Here is a 17,065-nt window from a genome sequence, read left to right as displayed (position 1 = left end):
ACTTTTACTGCCCACAACAACCTATTTCTGTATCAAAGGTCAGATTTGTTATCTATCAGGATGTAGCAGCACAGTGGAATAATGAGTTGCCACAATGAACTGGCCTTTTTACCTTCTGAATGGGCTTCTAAATCAAGCAGAGGGAGCATTGACTGAAAATCATTGGGTCTGTCTACTTGAAAGGTCATAGTCTGAAATACTGCAAGATAATTTCACCCTGGTTTATATAGCGAAGCAGTCTCTAGTACAAAACCCACCACCTACACCAGTTATTCAGTTCTCTAGCCTTCTTGGGATTTGAGATGGTAATGGGAAAAAAGAAAGACTACTTGGATCTGTCACAGACCTAAATTAGTCAAGGAAAGATAGAAAACAATAATGGTTTGGCTTTTTTTTTTTTTTCTTTGTGGCAAAAGCCACCACAGCTTGCAATGACTTTTCTTAGAGAAAGCACATGATTCCTTAAAGTCCAAGTAGACCTGCCTTCCTTGGCCAACAGTAGAGGTTACCACAGCCCATGTGTGGGCAATACATCTTTCCAGGTCTTGCTTTCACAAATACTTTGTCTTGCTCAATACTCAGTTAATTATACCCATTTCCTTCCAACCTTACTTCTCAGTTCTTAGGCCCTTCTCTTTACACTCCTCAGTCAAGACAGGGTATTTCTTAAACACAGGGCTGCAACTTCCAGTGTAGCCAAAGATAGATATGCAATTCACATATTCTCATGGCCTGTGACAGCAATCTTTGGGTTTCAACCAGTCAAACATTCATCAGCTTTGTCAAATGGAGATGCTACATAAAAGCAATGCTCAGCATTTTACAAGTGAAAAATAAACCTCAGTAACTGGTAAATTAAGCTCTTAATAAACACAGCTGCTCCTTGATCTGTTTTGGAAGGGTGTTTGGCCCTTGGCATATGGATGAGCATGCAATATTAGGCAAAAATTTCTCTGTCTCCTCTAACTCCTGTTTCTTTTACAGATAAGCCAAACAAAGTTCACTGACAGTAGCATTTGAAACAAACAAAATTCTGCTGTTTAAGTGAAGAATATTAGTCTGGATAGGGTCCAATTCTCTACCTGAAATTGGCTTTGCACTGCTGTGTTATTTACCTTTATGATGTTGTGTCAATACACCCAGCTTTTTCCAGTAGCCATAAAAATATTTCGTTTTACTGCTGCAAGACAATGCTATGACTTGCAAAATATTCTGAGCTCCTGGACCTGAGAATTTCACCTGAGTGAATTTGTCCTCCTGACACAAATCCCTCTCTGATACAAGGCAATTTCATCTCTTTGGTGCAGGAGGAAGAGCTTTTTTGGCTACTGGTCTGAGGCTGCAAAGCGAAGTGCTAAGAGTAAATGATTACCACAGACCTTTCCATCTTCCCTAGCAAAACCCACCAGGCATCTCTGAATTACTCTTTTCTTCACTGAATACAGAGCAGTGGGTAGAAAAACCCAAACCACATGCACCCCATGAAAAGAAAACAGAGCACTCCATGTCTCACACGGTGCTCTCCAGAGGCAGGATGAAAGAAAAAGGAATAAACCATGTCTGACAGATGTTAATGAAACACAGAGACTCATTTTAATGAAGCACTGGAAAGTGGCCAGTCTGTTGTAGTTAGGACATTATAAGCCATACAGAAAAAGGAAAGGACACAAAGAATTTAATCTCTTTTCTAAAAAGTATTCTTCTTTAAGGATACTTTGGGAGAGTTTTGTATGGTTGTGTGGTGGTGCATTTCTTCCCCCTCTCCAGGCTGATTTACGAACTTGGGAGGTCTTGCTAGCCCTTAGCATAAGTGTAACGAGTCAGGCAGTTAAGTGACCCTTGACTGTGCCAGGAACTTACAGAGCTAAGACAGGGAGATATGCTGTGCGTCTCAAGGACTGCTGCTGCCCGGCGGAGGCAGGGGACGGGAGTAGAGATAGCCAGTTCTCATAACAACCTGCAGCCAGTTCTCATAACAACCTTGAGACATTACGGTCCTCCCCTGACAATCTTGGAGCATCCCGTATCTGTGTTTTAAGTTATTCTCAGACAGCTTCAGAGCTTCCCTTATCTGCATGTGACACAGTACCAGTGCAGCCGTGATTCCAGCAATTTGTTGGTGACGAATGTCAATCATCTCCCAAACCTACAAACAGCGGTACTACGTGAGGCCCTTTGAGCTCTCCTGGACTGCAGCGGGCTGTGACCAGCATGTCCCTCTGAGCGGGACGCCTCTCGGAGCTCACAAACTTTCCCGTTTGTGAAAATTGGAGATCTGTTGCCGAAAGCCAACAGGACCTGGGCTGATACTCTCCGCTCCTTGAGGCTCTTTGCCCGTTGAGAAAGATGCCAAAGCATTCAAAGTGAATCTTTTCACTGACCTCAAGGGGAATTTTTAACAGGTATACCTCTTTTACTCTCTTATATGTATATCTCTTAGTGTCTTTATGCATCTGCGTGTACTAACCTGAATAGTCTATAATAAGCATATTATAGCAAGTACATTATAAGTTATTACTTCCAAATTTATACTTAAATTACTGTTGTGAATTTTATTTGACTGTGAATGAATTTTAGGCTGCTATTATACTCATAATCCCTTTAGATATAAACCGTTGCCCAAGTCTGGGACTAGGAGTCGATCCAGCCACACCTAGACTCTGACAGGAGTTTAGAAATCAAGGGGATCTTCTCTGAACCTCGTGACTCAACAGGAAGGATCTCCCCTACTTTTCTACATTCCTGCTCTTTGCACAAATCACAAGAAAGTAATTCTAACTCGAGTTTTCTTTGTAATACTTATTTTTACCCTATTACATTTTTGGTTTCTATATACATAAGTTTAGTCTGATTCTAACCTAATTTTTCCTGAGTGCATTTCATCCATGTACTAATAGAGTGAACCTTGCCATTGAATTCTGTGAAGTCACACTTCTATATAAATTTCTATTAAATCATTTTTCTTATTGCTAATACAATTGGAGGTGATTCTTTAAGCGATCTGAACCTCTTATCTCTCTCATATCTGCCCCCCCCACCCCTGTGACAGGTTGTCACAAGGCATCTTCATGTGTACACTAGCAGAAACCCCTACCTCCTGAGAAGCAGAAGAAGTGCTCTGATGACAGTACAGTTCTTGGGTACCAGCACACCTCCATCCAGATCTGCTTGTTAAATCCTCCTGTAGCTACCTGGGGAACAGTTTCAAAAGGTCAGTAAGCACCACAAATTCCAAATGACAGTTCATGAATTTGGTTCAGAAAAAGTGGCTGGATTTTTCTCTGTTCTTCGACTGTAAGTGCTACTCAGCTCTTCCCAGGGATACTCAAAAAACCTCCCGCCTTCCTCTGCAAAGGTATCAACTGGTGACATGGGCTGCTGTTCCTTGCAGCAATACAAGACTCTGCCTGGCTGCTTTGAACTAGATTTGGTGTTGCATGCAGCCCACTTTTGTTTTATCTGCCATCACCCAGGGAAATTATGATATTTAAACATATTACATTTGAAACAATATTAGGAGGAATGAAATATTAAACTAAATGTAATAAAGAGATAAAGAAACGTGCACAAGGTAAAACGCTAAGTTTAAATACTAAAAAACCCCAAACCAAACGAATTGAGGGAACAGTCTCAAGATTTATTCCGCATTATTATATTAACTTCAGGATTTAAATTTGGCTTTTGTTCCAAGTAGACTCCTTAAGGAGTTGTGGCTAATTTTCAACATATTTAAGAGTGTACACTGAGCCCTCCCAAAAGAGTAGTTTCGTTAATTGCTTGGTACTGCTGCTGCTTGGACTTATAATCCTTTTTTTAAATTACAAAGAGTATTCAAGCCAAGACATCTTCCCTACATGCAGCACCATAAAAGATTACCCTCTATGATTCTGCTGCTGCTGTTGACACAGTGGTCCTCTGCAAATTTCATGACATTTCTGGAAAGGGATCTGTTTATAATAATATTAATGCACACATGATCCCTACAAGCCTTCACTTTAATCTTGGTTAAATAGCCAAGTTATTAAATAGTAATTCCTGGTGCTGGAAAAACATCATCATCCCATGAGACAAAACAGGAACAGGGAATGTTTAAGGCACTGGCATTTTAAAGCTAATTTAGGGAGGATTTATTACAATTAGAAAAAGAGTTAATGAGGGATATCTGCACATTGTCTGGCTAATAGCGATCCACATTCTACGACCGTCACCAAGCTGAAGCATAGGTTAGAAGGGCAAACTCCTGCCCTGTCTGCAAACACCGATGTGACTGCCACGGCACAAGCTAAGCATTTCCAACATCACTTTCCAAAGAATCAGTGTGAGAGCAGCTGTGAGTAGTATTTAATAGCCCAAGACAACTGAAATGTTATTGAAAAGAATAAGAGAATTTCTGTGGCTGAAGGCAATATAATTAACCTTGCCTTCCACTCCGGTTTATCTACAGAAGAAATACCTAGGACAAATTTTATCGACTGCACTCGTGATTTCTGCAAAGAAAGGTTTGTGAAAAGGTGAATGCTGGCTTAAGTCTTCATGATTAAGTTCTTTAAGTACCATCTGACAGGCGTTCTGCATCTCCTGCTAGAGCTGCCCATCTGTCTCTCTTGAACAGATCGCAGTGCAGGTACCAAGTTCAATGCCGTCAATACTCTGCAGGCTCCAATCTCAGGCATGCCTTCTAAAACTTCTGGTTCCTAGTCTACTTTTAGTGATTATATAGGCATTATTCCTGTCCAGGCTAAGACGGGGTTTTCCCTGTAAAGCTAAAACTGTGTGTCTATGTGGATAGATCAATGGGTGAATGGAAGAAAGAAAGTAAAGCAAGAAAGCAAGACACGCAGGCAAAATAGCACGGTTTTTGAGCTCTCTCCAGAAGCAGCATTAGTATTATGTGAGAATGGCAGCTATGCTTGGCAAGAGCTGAGCTGAAATCCAGCTCAATGGTAGGAAAAAACAAAGAAAATTGGGCCATGGAAAGCAAGCTATCGGATGGATGCGAGAGTTGGATATTTGAGAAGGTTAATCCTAATAGAGAAGGCAACAAAACATATGAAAGGAGTCTAATGTGTGTCATTTTCCAGGAAAAAACATTTTTAACAGCCGTTCTGCTACAGCAGCAAGCTCTAAATAATGGGCAAGCACTGTCAGAGATTTGGCCGACCAGATCTTTCTCTGCAGCAATACCAAACACACTGCTTATAGAAAAGAAATTAGTAAAAGAATCTGATGTTCCAGATTTTATTACTTTTGGCTAGGTGTAGTTGAAGGTGAGACCTTGCAGAAGACCTCTTCAGAGTGTGGGGTTCCATGTGAAATGGTTTTAAGGTCTAATGAAAACCCTGGGTAGATTACCTAAATATATACCAAAAAAATCAGTAACTTTGGTGTCAGTGTTAGCAGTGGATTTTGTTCAGTGTTACATTTTGCCACATGTTTTTCTTGGGATTGTGGAGAGGAAATGCCAGCATCTTTAAAGTACATTAGCCCAAATTTAGAATACTTATTTTATCCATTCCCTCCATGTGACAAATTAAATTTCAGGGCAATCTGAATTATATTTTGGAGCAAGTATCAGCCTGGGGGTTTGTAGCCCCATCAATAATGGAGCTTGTGTTCTAATATGAAATTAATTCAGCACATCCTGTTTTACGTGGATAATTTAACACAGCAGCTTTCGAATTTGCTGAGACTGAAGGCTAAAGTCTCAATAAGTCATTTAAAACATTTTCAAAAAATTGAGATGTAGTAATTTTTCAGCTTACCTGACTCACAACTAGGTTTTGTGCCAAAACCTTGGAATAGAATCATGTAACTCCTTTTTAAGCTCTGCACTATTTAGAGCCTGTACTGATTTAATTTTTTTTTAAAGTGCAGCTATAAATCGTTTGTTGTGACTGATAAGTAGGCAGCAAGAAACACACTGTGTCTTTGTAGCTTCCAAGTGTACTTACCACTATAAAAACCAGCTTGATGCAAACTTAAACTCAAGCTGCTGATGCAGACTCTTCGCAGGAAAGCCCTCAGAGGAAGGGATGTGCGTAGAAGAAAAGCAGAGTTGATTGAAACAAGGAGGTCTGAAATTAAATGCAATGTTTCTAGCCTTTGTTACAGAATCAGGAGATGATTCCTTTCCATCTTGGATTCTCCTTATTCTTCTCCTGCTGGTCAGCTGCTTGGATATTTTTTTTCTGTGCAATCATCTAGAAATTTTTCAGGAAGGTTTTGCTTGTGTTTGTGGGATATTGTAGGTTAGATAAACATTCCGTATGTGTTTCAAATATGCTTCAAATAAATTTAAAGCTTGAAACAGTTCAATCTTTCATTACCTTTCAGTATTAACTCTGCTAAATCCTTCTTGTTGCTCTAGTGAAGCTGAATTTGCCCTTTCAGTTTTTCTGCAGAACTAAAACCGGGGTAAAGCAGAAGCAATATTAATCTTATGCCAAGGGGAAAACAAGTGTCTGCCCCTGTGGTCCATCTCTAGGCTAGAAGTGGAAGAGCTCCCACTTTGTTTAGTGCAGTCTAAACTTGTCACTCTAAGTGGATTTTTGCCAGTCTGGTCTCCCAGTCTATCCCTGCTGCCCCTGCAGCCTCTTGCAGCTTCAGCTCCTGTTCTGTTCTCTTTTTCAGAGATCCTCATACCTTTTTCCTCACCTTAGACATTTTCAGTACTGCACTAAATTACATGACTAACATCTCCCAGGCATGGTTTTGCTTCTCCCAGGAGATGGGAGTCAGAAATAGAAGATCACTCACTGTGCCACAGGGAAAAGGTGGTAACATGAATACAGTCTCTAGCTCAAGTTTGTGGGATTTTCCCCTCCTCCATCCTCCTGGTCCCACACTCTGTAACCGTGTCGGGAATATTAAGAAAAACAGGTAGCCAATATAGTGCAACCATTCTAAAGGAAACACACAGTTACTGAAGTCTGAAATAACTTGGTCTTGACAGAAAATCCCCACCAGGTAAGCAAATCCAGTTGCCCTTAGCAAGTAAGGGTTAATACACCGCAAATCTTGCTTTGAGCAACACTAACTACTGTAACAAGACTGAAAACCATGTCCAGTCCCACAAATGTTTTCTGCTTTTTGGCTATTTCAGTTGTTTCTTCATCATATTAGCTTTCTAGAGCAAGATAAAGATGCAGATGTCTTGGGTACGTTTACATGGTGCATCAGAGATCTCTGACACACTCTGTTCCACAGACACAGACCTGTGTGGCTCTGCACGAAGATGCCAGTTCAAGTCCCAAAAGCAACACAGAAGCTGCATCTGCACGGTTTGGCGCACACTTCAGGCTTACTTCTCAGCGCCGGCTGTAAATGCAGCAGGGCTTCTCCAATTCCAAAGGCAAGCTGGCCCTGGACATGTACAGATCTCCGCGTTGACTGATTTTTAGATTCCTTGTTTTCCAACAGTTGTTTTTGATTCTGAATTGGAGCATTTTCATGTCTCTCGTGGAATAGGATCTCTTTGAAATGTTACTTTTAATTCTAGTGTTTTTCCGTTCATAAATACAAGATTTTCTAAATGGAAATTTGTTTTGAAATAAAAAGAGGTTCTCTGTTTTCAAGCAACATTTAGAGGGCAGAGAAGCATTGAGCATTTGGTAACTTGTGATTGGTTCTTATTCCCTAAAATCTAGGAGCTAAAATCATCATTATTTCCATAGCATCTTAAAGACATTAACAAGGACTGAAAGCAGGCAGAAAATATTGTATCACCGTCCCTATTACTTACTTTCTGTTAAAAAAAGACAAGCAGGTATAACCAAAAATCAGAATAAATGGGGCAAAAGTCACAGCTGTAGCGAGTGGCAGGAGATGCATGCCTGAGGCCTTTCGAGCGTGATGGTGCTGCTGTGCGGGGCTGAAAGCAGGTGGCGGCTTTTTTCCACATGAGATTTTTGCCACATGAGATTTTTTTCCATGCAAGTTCAGCTTAAGTTGCTAGCTGGTACTTTTTCTCCTCCCATGTTTTTTTCAGCTTCCTTCCTAAAATTTTTTTTGTGTGAGCTTTGTCCTTTTTAGGACAAATTAGTATCATGAGTGTGATGATTTTACAGTCATGCAGCATGCAACTAGTTTGAAAATCATCAAGTGGTCCAAAATGCAAACACGTGAGTGGAGCTGTATGGCATTACTACTCTGTTTATGATGCTGGAGAGTCACAGCCGTACTGAGCCATTCTGTTCTCCTGCAAACTAAATAATTTATTGGCATGTAAAGTTAACAATTTTGTTCACTTGTTTTGTTTCCTGTGTTTACTCCAGCTTGTGGTATATCTATGAATACAACCTCTCCAAACTTGCATTTTTATCTCATTTTCGTAATGTTGGCAATAATTTTGCCGTTTCAGTAACTGATCTTACTCACCTGCTGCTAAAAAGGCTTGTCATATTGGATTCGCACTACTCTCCTCTTTCCTTCTCCTCTTCTCTTCTGCTATCCCTGTTCAGGTGGATGAGGGTCACCCAGGCATTCCTGCAAAGGTGCCTGTGTCTGAACTCCGACACTGAGGACTCCTTCCTAGCCTTCAGCTGAACATTTACACCAGTGTTCAGATTTCTTCTTGTTCATATTCACTCACCACCACACCAGATTGCCTCCTCTAATTATTACTTTGATGATGGTTCAGCTTGGCTTAGCTCCGTCTTCCTTATCTTTCTTTTGCTACCTGTTTTCCAGCTGCTCAAGTTTAGCCATTTGTCTGGTCATGACTTTTGTCTTTTTTTCAGATACTAACTTTTGCATCTTCTCCAACGCAGAATTGTTACCTGACGTGGTTTTATGAAGGAGCTTTTTGGGGCCTGGGTTGGTGAAGCCAAGGTATTCTCAGAGAATATCTTTCATTTAGAATATTGCTTTGTAGCTCTCCATAAAAGAAAAGGTTTGACAATGTGAACTCTGCACACCCTGAAAACTCAGAAGGCAAATAAGCCTGTCAGCATTGTGTTCATAATGATGTTTGGGGTTAGGCCACGACATTTAGAGGTGGGTATATTACAGCACCATTTGAGCTGCAGCTTTCTTACAGCTCCAACCTCCTCTCCTTTGAGCCTCTCTCATCAAAACATGCTGCTTCATTGAGACTGAAGAGTCTGATCATGTTTAATCTTGGGTAACTCAGTTAAGCTGATACCTAATCTTTCCTTAACATCACCTTAGTAAACCTTAGATGGGAGGTGCACGGGCTGAAGGACCGTCATCTGCAGCTGAGTGAATATGGGATAAAAATGGTGCAGTCCTTCGACCAACTCTCGTTTGTGTCCAGGCTCATCTCTGATGAGGGCGCAACCTTTTCTGGGCCAGGGCACCATCAGCATTTGTTTCCTAAAGCATCTTCAAAAGTGGACATGCTGCCGTGAGCACCAGTATGATGATTTAAATAAGCTAAATAAAAATATTTTCATGTCAAAAAAGCAAGAGGAAGAAGGGGAATACCAACAGACATTTAAGGCAGATTACAAATTAAAGGGCACAGTATAATATTTGGTGATGTTTAAGGGTAAAAAACATTATGTGGAAAGCATGTTTTATGCCTGACCTAAGTGAAAAGAAGCAGGTTATATTCCTGGGATTGAAGCAGGTTAAATTTCACAGCAAAATCTTTCTACACTGGTCATTTCATCGGGGACTACAAAAGTTTCCAACAAAATGAAGTCTTGGCATTCATTTCAACGAGTTTCAAAGTAGGTCTACCTATAGGTCCCAAACAAATTCAGAATTCCTGTTTCTGGGTTTGATACTTCTTATATTTATGTAGTGGTCCCACTCCAAGTATAATGTGAGTGAGACCAACAGAATTTGAGTATAAGCTTTAGAATAAGGTGAATTAAAAATAGAAATGAACAGGGTTGGTTTATTTTTTTCTTCCTTGCAATATTGTGAGAGACTGAAAGAGTTAACATCTCAAACATTGTGGTGGGGCAAGTTCTGCATAACAACAAACCGCAGGTGAGAAGCCGCTCAGCACGGGACATCAGCAGCAGGGTGCGGACGCCGGGCTGTGCTGTGCCGGCGCACGCGCAGTTCCCTCTTCGGATACGCTGAGCGGGACCGCTCACCAGGTATGACCACAGGTCAATGGTCACGCCTGCAGGGAAGGAGAAGTGACTCCCCAAATGACCCCCCAAGCCCACCGACCCATTTCTGGAAGGTTCTGAAAGCACAAACCCCATGTGATACCTAATTAGCCTAATGAGTTTGAGTGCCCACCTGAAGGAAGAGCAAGATGATAAAAGGACACAAATTGAAGCCCCACATGTACGCACCCTCCAGAACTGGACCTCTCAGCTGGTGGGACTGACGCTGGACCCAGGACCGATGACATCTTTCTCTTTTCTTTTTCCATTTTTTCTCTCTTTGTCTCTCTCTCCCTCTGTCTCCTTTTCCATAATCCCTACACCTCATCCCTTTAGACACAAAACCGCTGACCAAGTCTGGGACTAGGAGGAGATCCAGCCACCCCTAGGATCCTCTCGGAGAAGGGGGTCTGCTCTAAACCTCGTGACTCAACCGGAGGGATCTCCTTATTCCCTGAATTGATGTATATGGTTACTGCAGGTTACATGGTTCACTGAGGTAGTTCGATGCCAATTCCTGTTGTGAGAGACCCCACCACCTCCTGTTAACGCCTCCCAAGCTCAGGCTGCTTCTGCCATCAATAAAACGTTCAACTGATCATTTGGTGTCCCTTCACCTTAATTTAGCCCAAGGGAATTCTGACCTCACTGCAACACCTCCCTAGTCTGTCCAGCATGGGTTGTGACAAATATTTTGGTTTTCATTAGCCTTTTCAAGTTGGAGACTAACATTTAGATTTCCAAGCTTTGCTCTCTGGCTGGGAATGCTAATTATTACTTCTGAAAGATAAAAATACGAAACTCTTGGATAGTAACATGGCTGTAGGGATTTAATGAATTCCTGTGGGACTTCCCAAATTGCAAGAGTGGCCAGCATTACATCACTTGATGGGGACACAAGATGTGTTTGGAATAATCATGTAAAATTAAGGCAAGTGATAATTTTAGTGGTTTCCCCTTTATTTTTCTGTACATAAGCAAACTGCCACTGCTTAGGATTTGTTAATGTAATAAGCAACCAAAAAAAAAATCAGGTTTTAAAATGAAAAAGAACATTCTTATGCTTGTTTACAATGATTCTTTAGTAAAATTACCTAACAATGTTATTATTGTTATATTTGCAATATTTTAATATAGTAAAGTTTATATTACAACCAGCAAAGCTCTAAAAGGAAAAAAATGCCAAACAAACTAAAAATATGAAGTCAGCTGAACCTGAATGGAGCTGCAATTACACCCATTTTTTTTTAAGCTTCTACAAAAGTGTTTGAGCTTAATTAGGTTAAGCTATTTCAAAGCATGCCCAGTTGTTGTAATTTGTTTATGATACAGAGTTGCTCTTTGATCATAAATGTTCATTTTTATAGAAACCCTGTTATCAGTCTCAGGATAAGAAATGAAATGAATGTTTGTGGTAAGAAAATTTAGAAAATTTTAAGAAGCTCAGAAAATAGCTGTCATTAATAAAAGAAAGACATGACTTAATTTAGCACGTGATGGCAGTAGGGTAAGCAAATTATTTTTCGGGAAAGAGAGGGAAACTAAACTGTGTTCACTTATGCATCCTGCCTAAGATACAGTAGCCGTTGGAGTATCTTTAATAACCTGATATCTAGTCTGAGTTTGAAATTTGCCAGTTCTTGGGTAAATCACCTACAATATCAGCTCATAATTTCTATCCTTTGAAATCCTTCCATTAATTCTCATAGAAAAAGAAAACAAAGCACTCTCCATCCTTGAAATTGCTGTTTGATTCTGATATTTTTAACATGTTACCAGAAGGGTGAAAAAGGTACAATATAGGGTAAGTGTCCCTAAGAAAATACTCCGGCTCTTCACTTTTAAAGAACGAACCTTAGCTGTTGTTGGAATCGGGTAATAAGAACATATTCAGACCACCTTTATTTAAAAGCATTAATTTAGGTTAGAGGCCATAGGCTGGTTTTTTGGGGATTATCTCTTTTGTTTGTTTGTTTTTTAATCTTGTACGTGGTAAGATGGGTGCATTAGCTGCACAGTTTTCTAGCTGAAGATCATCCAAAATACATGAATACATCTTGGCCTTTGGGAAGGGCTGTATTCACAGAGCATTTAAATGAGTTTTTTCAGATATTGCATGAAGATATTTTTGCACTCATAGGGGAATAATGCAGATCTGTCTAAGGTTTCCTGTACCAGCAAAGCTATCTCTCTCTGGAACATGCTACAGAATGGATAAGAGCTTCATATGGAAAAAATTGAGAATTTTAAGACCATATTTTAAAACTGCTTCAGCTTTTTTTTTAATGCAACTGATAACGTGAGTTGTCTATATGCATCCTTGCCCATCCAAGGATGCCATGATTGGTCATCTCTGTGAGATTTCACCTGATTTATGCACATATCAGTCACTGATGCAAATTAGACATGCAATATTTGTACACTTTTTTAAGTGTAGGTCACCTTCATAAATAAAATTTCATGACAGTTGCCAAGCTGAGCATGCTGTTAGCCTGGCTCCACTCTATAAAACTATAACACATGCGGTACAGTAGGTTAATGATTGTACGAGTGAAACTACTGTTACCTTCCCAGCTGAAGGTTATCAGCTTTGACAGCATTTGCTGATGTCCAGTGAACCATAAGCCATATTCTAAGAGTACTTATCACTTTACTGTCTTACTGCCAAGGCAATTCACGAGCGGTTTGTGAGGTAAAAATGTGAGCAGGGCTGAGGAGGACACATGAAATTTTGGAGGGAAAAAAAAAGTATTAGGTGATGCTAACTCATCAAAATAGGTCAGGAAATAGGCCATAAAAGAGATGGAACAATAAGAGAGGCATCATAGTGGAAGTAACTACAGCACCATCCATGTCAGTCTGGTACATACTTTTCGCTCGCTCCCAAACCTGCCCAATTTCTTGCCAAGAGATTGCTGTATAGTTTCACAAATATTATTGAAGTCTCACACAGTGCCTGTGAGGTAGATCAGTGAAGTTATCTCATTTTTTCAGATAAGTAAATTACAGCATAGAGAAGTAAGTGATTTTTTTTTTTCTTTTTCTTTTTCTTTTTTCCCTGAGACCATAGCAAGGCAGCTTGAAAGTCAGAAGTGAGCTCCCAAGAGTCCTGGCTCCTTCATCCTGGTTTTATAACCTGCACTGCACTATCTCTGATTTAACAGAGTCCTGGTAAGTAATTTTTGTGCATTAAATATCATTTCTGATTATGAGTCAGATGTATCTGTACTTGGCGCTAGTCCCTATGCATTAAAAGAGAAGGAGGAGGTGCTGCTCAGTAGGATTATAGTTGCTAATGTTTTGCCAATCAGCCTAAAATATTCTTTAGTAGTCAGTGTCTGCTGTTCTTACCTTGATGCCAGCAGTGTAGAGAAATATTTGTAAAAATCATTGGTAATACTGAAAGGTTGAAGAGCTTTCCATATTACTAAGCTCATGGATATCCCATGATTTCATGTGATACCTCATCCTGAGGGAAAGCTGTGATTTCTCATGATAAAGATAGTCCAAAACCACTTCCATCCACAGAGTAGGAACTTGCAAGCATCTGACCTGTAGCTCCTATGAGGTACAGCAGTGCTTCCCACAGCTACAGAAATGTGTATTGACTAGAAATAATACATTTTTGCATTAAATAAAGTACACATTAAGTAAAACATTTTTATTCGGGAATGTAGAGAGAATACTGAGTGACTGTTTATTTGTAGAGGTTTTATTGACAACATCATGGTCCTAATCAAAAAGAAATGCCTAGTAAGTTTCCTTTTAAAAAGCAAAGGGCTAAGCACTAAGATTTTCTGGCTAAAAATATAAAATCAGTCATTCTGTGGAATGTATACTTACAGTCAGTCATTAGAAATATAGAAAGAACTGGAAAAAATTACAGGGGAATAAAGATTGACTCAACTGATAGCTAAATATTAAATATTAACAGTGTTCATAAGAACGAGGGAAATTACAAATGGCTTGCCAAACTGTGAATTGTCCAAAATGACTGACTGAATCAAGAAGTTAAACATCCTTGGGCAAAGCAAACTATGTACCAGCAAAGGTCATTACTGTTTCCTCATAGGGTTTAGCTCTTTCACTTTGCAATTGAGCTGGGTTTTTAAAAATAGTTTCAGTATGCAGACTTGAAGGTCTTGGTCTGTGTTAAACAGAAAGGCTTTGAAGCCAATTCCGTCTAACAGTTGTTAATGAATACTAGCAGGTTATTAGGATGTTACTTGTAGCAGCTACGCTGTGTGATATTGTGTGTGAAGGCTACCCCAGCCACACAATGGTTAAAGATCAGAGGTTTAATTAGCCGTATTTTACTGGGCTTGCCTTTAGGCCTCAGAAATAAAAGGACCGAAAGAAGAGCAAAGGAAAGATTTGTCTTCCATGGGAGCAGCCTCAGGATCACAGTCTGCCAGCGTGCTGTGCACTGCATCTATGCCGTTGCACCTATTACCATTGCGTTGCTGTTTCAGGTTGTGGCAGTAGAATTAATTTCCTTTATTATAGCTGTATTCCAGTGGCACAGGATTTACTAAAAAACTAAAACTGATGTGAAACACTGAGAAACTAGCGATCACTTTCCTGGTGTTTCTGTAAACATACATCTATATTCAGAAGTCTGCTGACAATATTGCACAATATCGCATATTTTCTGCAATTGATTTGAGCAACAGGAACTGCAAGAGTCTAACTGCAGCTCAAGTAGCCTGTTCACAAGATGATGCTGCACTGTTAACTGAATCAAAGCTAAGACTAAGCACTACTTGAAGCTTATTACCATTCAAGTGAGACCAGTTAAAAAGCAAGCACTAATGTAGAGCTAGTGACCTTGAGCTGTTAGTGTTGTATTATCAGATGCAGCTGAATACGGATTTGGCTCAGCTGAGGGCTAGGCACGAACTCACAGTAAAGAAATTATAAGTAACAAGCCACTGCATGAGAGGCTCTGTCTGCCTTGCTTTCAGCCCTCATTCCCCACAAAATCAGAAAATTGATGGTAAATGCACAACATCTTATCGTCCATGGGTGGTTAGAGAATTCCAAATTGAAAGGGGCTGAGGTTATTCTTGCCTAGCAGATGAAATGCTAACTATATTTCAGTGCATTTGTGTATAGCAGTGGAAACCATAATTTATCTGGGATGTCAGGAATGACATTGCTTTTCATTAACCTTAAATAATGTTATGAGGCTTTGCTCTACTACTATGTAGGTACACGTACTGTCAATTTCTATGCATATATATATAGATGCAGAATTAAGACAGTGTTGGAAATTCCTCAAAACCTTGCTAGGAGAAACCTGTTAAGAGCTTATAGCAGGTATTTATTTTATGTTTTAAAAATTCAATAGACTGCAGTTAATCTGCCCTCTGGTAATCCACAGAATAGTGACTGAGCCAGACACTTAGCTGGTGTAATGTAGTGAAGCTCTTCTGAAAGCAACAGTCAGGCTTCTACTCTAAGATATAAGAGGCTTAGGCTCAATTCCCTAATTTACCACAGATCTCTTGTGTAACCTTGGGCAAATTCCTTATATCTAGATGAAAAAAGGAGTTTACAGGCATCAAGCAAAGTTCGAATCCTGACAATGCTCAGACTCATACATGACGCGTAAGGAGTCATTAAATGGAATGCAAAGTAAAAACCACAGTGGCCAGATACTAAGGAGGCATCCTCACATAATTTCTGTATGGCTTTAGGAAGCCAATTCTGTGAAAGAAGGCATAATCCCACATATTTCCAATGAGAATCCTCTGGAGCTGCTTACATCAACAGCAGAGCATCTAGTTTCTTACTGCTCCTGAAGATAGGTGTGAATTAGGGGCCAAGCTGTTCAGTTCAGTCATGACAAAAGACTTTGTGGGCAGGCAGGGAAGCAAAATTTTCCAGTCTCTGGTCAAGCCACAGCTGAGAGCATGTTTCAAGCATCAGATCTCTGGAACTAGGCATCAAAAGAGGGACTTCAGAGACATTAATGACTCTAACATTTAATCTTTCTATTGTTGCTTCACAACCTCAATATGGAATTGGAAGGTAAATGCATTAAGGAGTATAAAGCATTCAGTTACTGTAGCAATGGGGACCATATAAGTAGCTAAAATTAATAGGTGCTGTCATTTATAATTGCTGAGAGTTTGAGCACCAGAGTGCATTACAAGTGAGTACGGTGGGAAGGTTTGAGCTCTTCAGAGTTAATAGTCTGATCTCTTATCCATACAGGTAGAGCTGTCTGGGGGGCCATTGTATGGAGATGTGCCAGACTATAAAGGTCTACCCTGCAGACAAGACTGCAGAATAGACACCGTATAGCAGTGATGCAAATACAGGATGTAGATGCTCTGTAAGCAAGTGGTCAAGCGAGCAGTGATGTCAGCGCCTTTTTTGTAGCTTTGTGTTTCAGTTCACGACGGAAGAAATCTTTATTGTGGACACAGTTCCAGGAATAAGTGGACGGAAAACATTTTAGGGAACAATTCTCTCATAAGAAAGGCTAGAGAAGTAGACCTGGTAACAATTTTAGCGGCCAAAAGAAAATGAAAAACAAGTAGGAGAAAATATGAAATCGAATGAGAAATGTATGGCGGGCCTTCTGTGAAATTAAACAAATGTTTTTGGGCAAATTGTGCAGAATTACCACAGGACAAGTATCTAAAGAAGGTGAGTGTGTGAGCATGCATGTAGTACATCAGGAAACAAGTTTCGTGCTTCCCACCTGCAGGATACTGTTTTGTCGAATGACATCTCACCATGAACTGATGAGTTATTTGCTCTCTGTTACTCTTGATATTGATAGCATTTTCTCCAGCCTCATCTCCCCCTCTTCATATTTGACCAAGGACAGGTATTGATACCCACTTTGACTATTGAGGAACATTTTCTGACACAAAATCTCACTTTGAGAGAAGTGTGGCAATTTACAGTTGAGTTACTTATTCCTGGATCTCAAAAGATCCTCTAAATAGGACTGACAAAAGACAGTG

Source organism: Harpia harpyja, chromosome 14, assembly GCF_026419915.1.
Source record: "Harpia harpyja isolate bHarHar1 chromosome 14, bHarHar1 primary haplotype, whole genome shotgun sequence".
Taxonomy (NCBI): Eukaryota; Metazoa; Chordata; class Aves; order Accipitriformes; family Accipitridae; genus Harpia; species Harpia harpyja.
Note: the sequence above shows the minus strand (reverse complement) of the source record.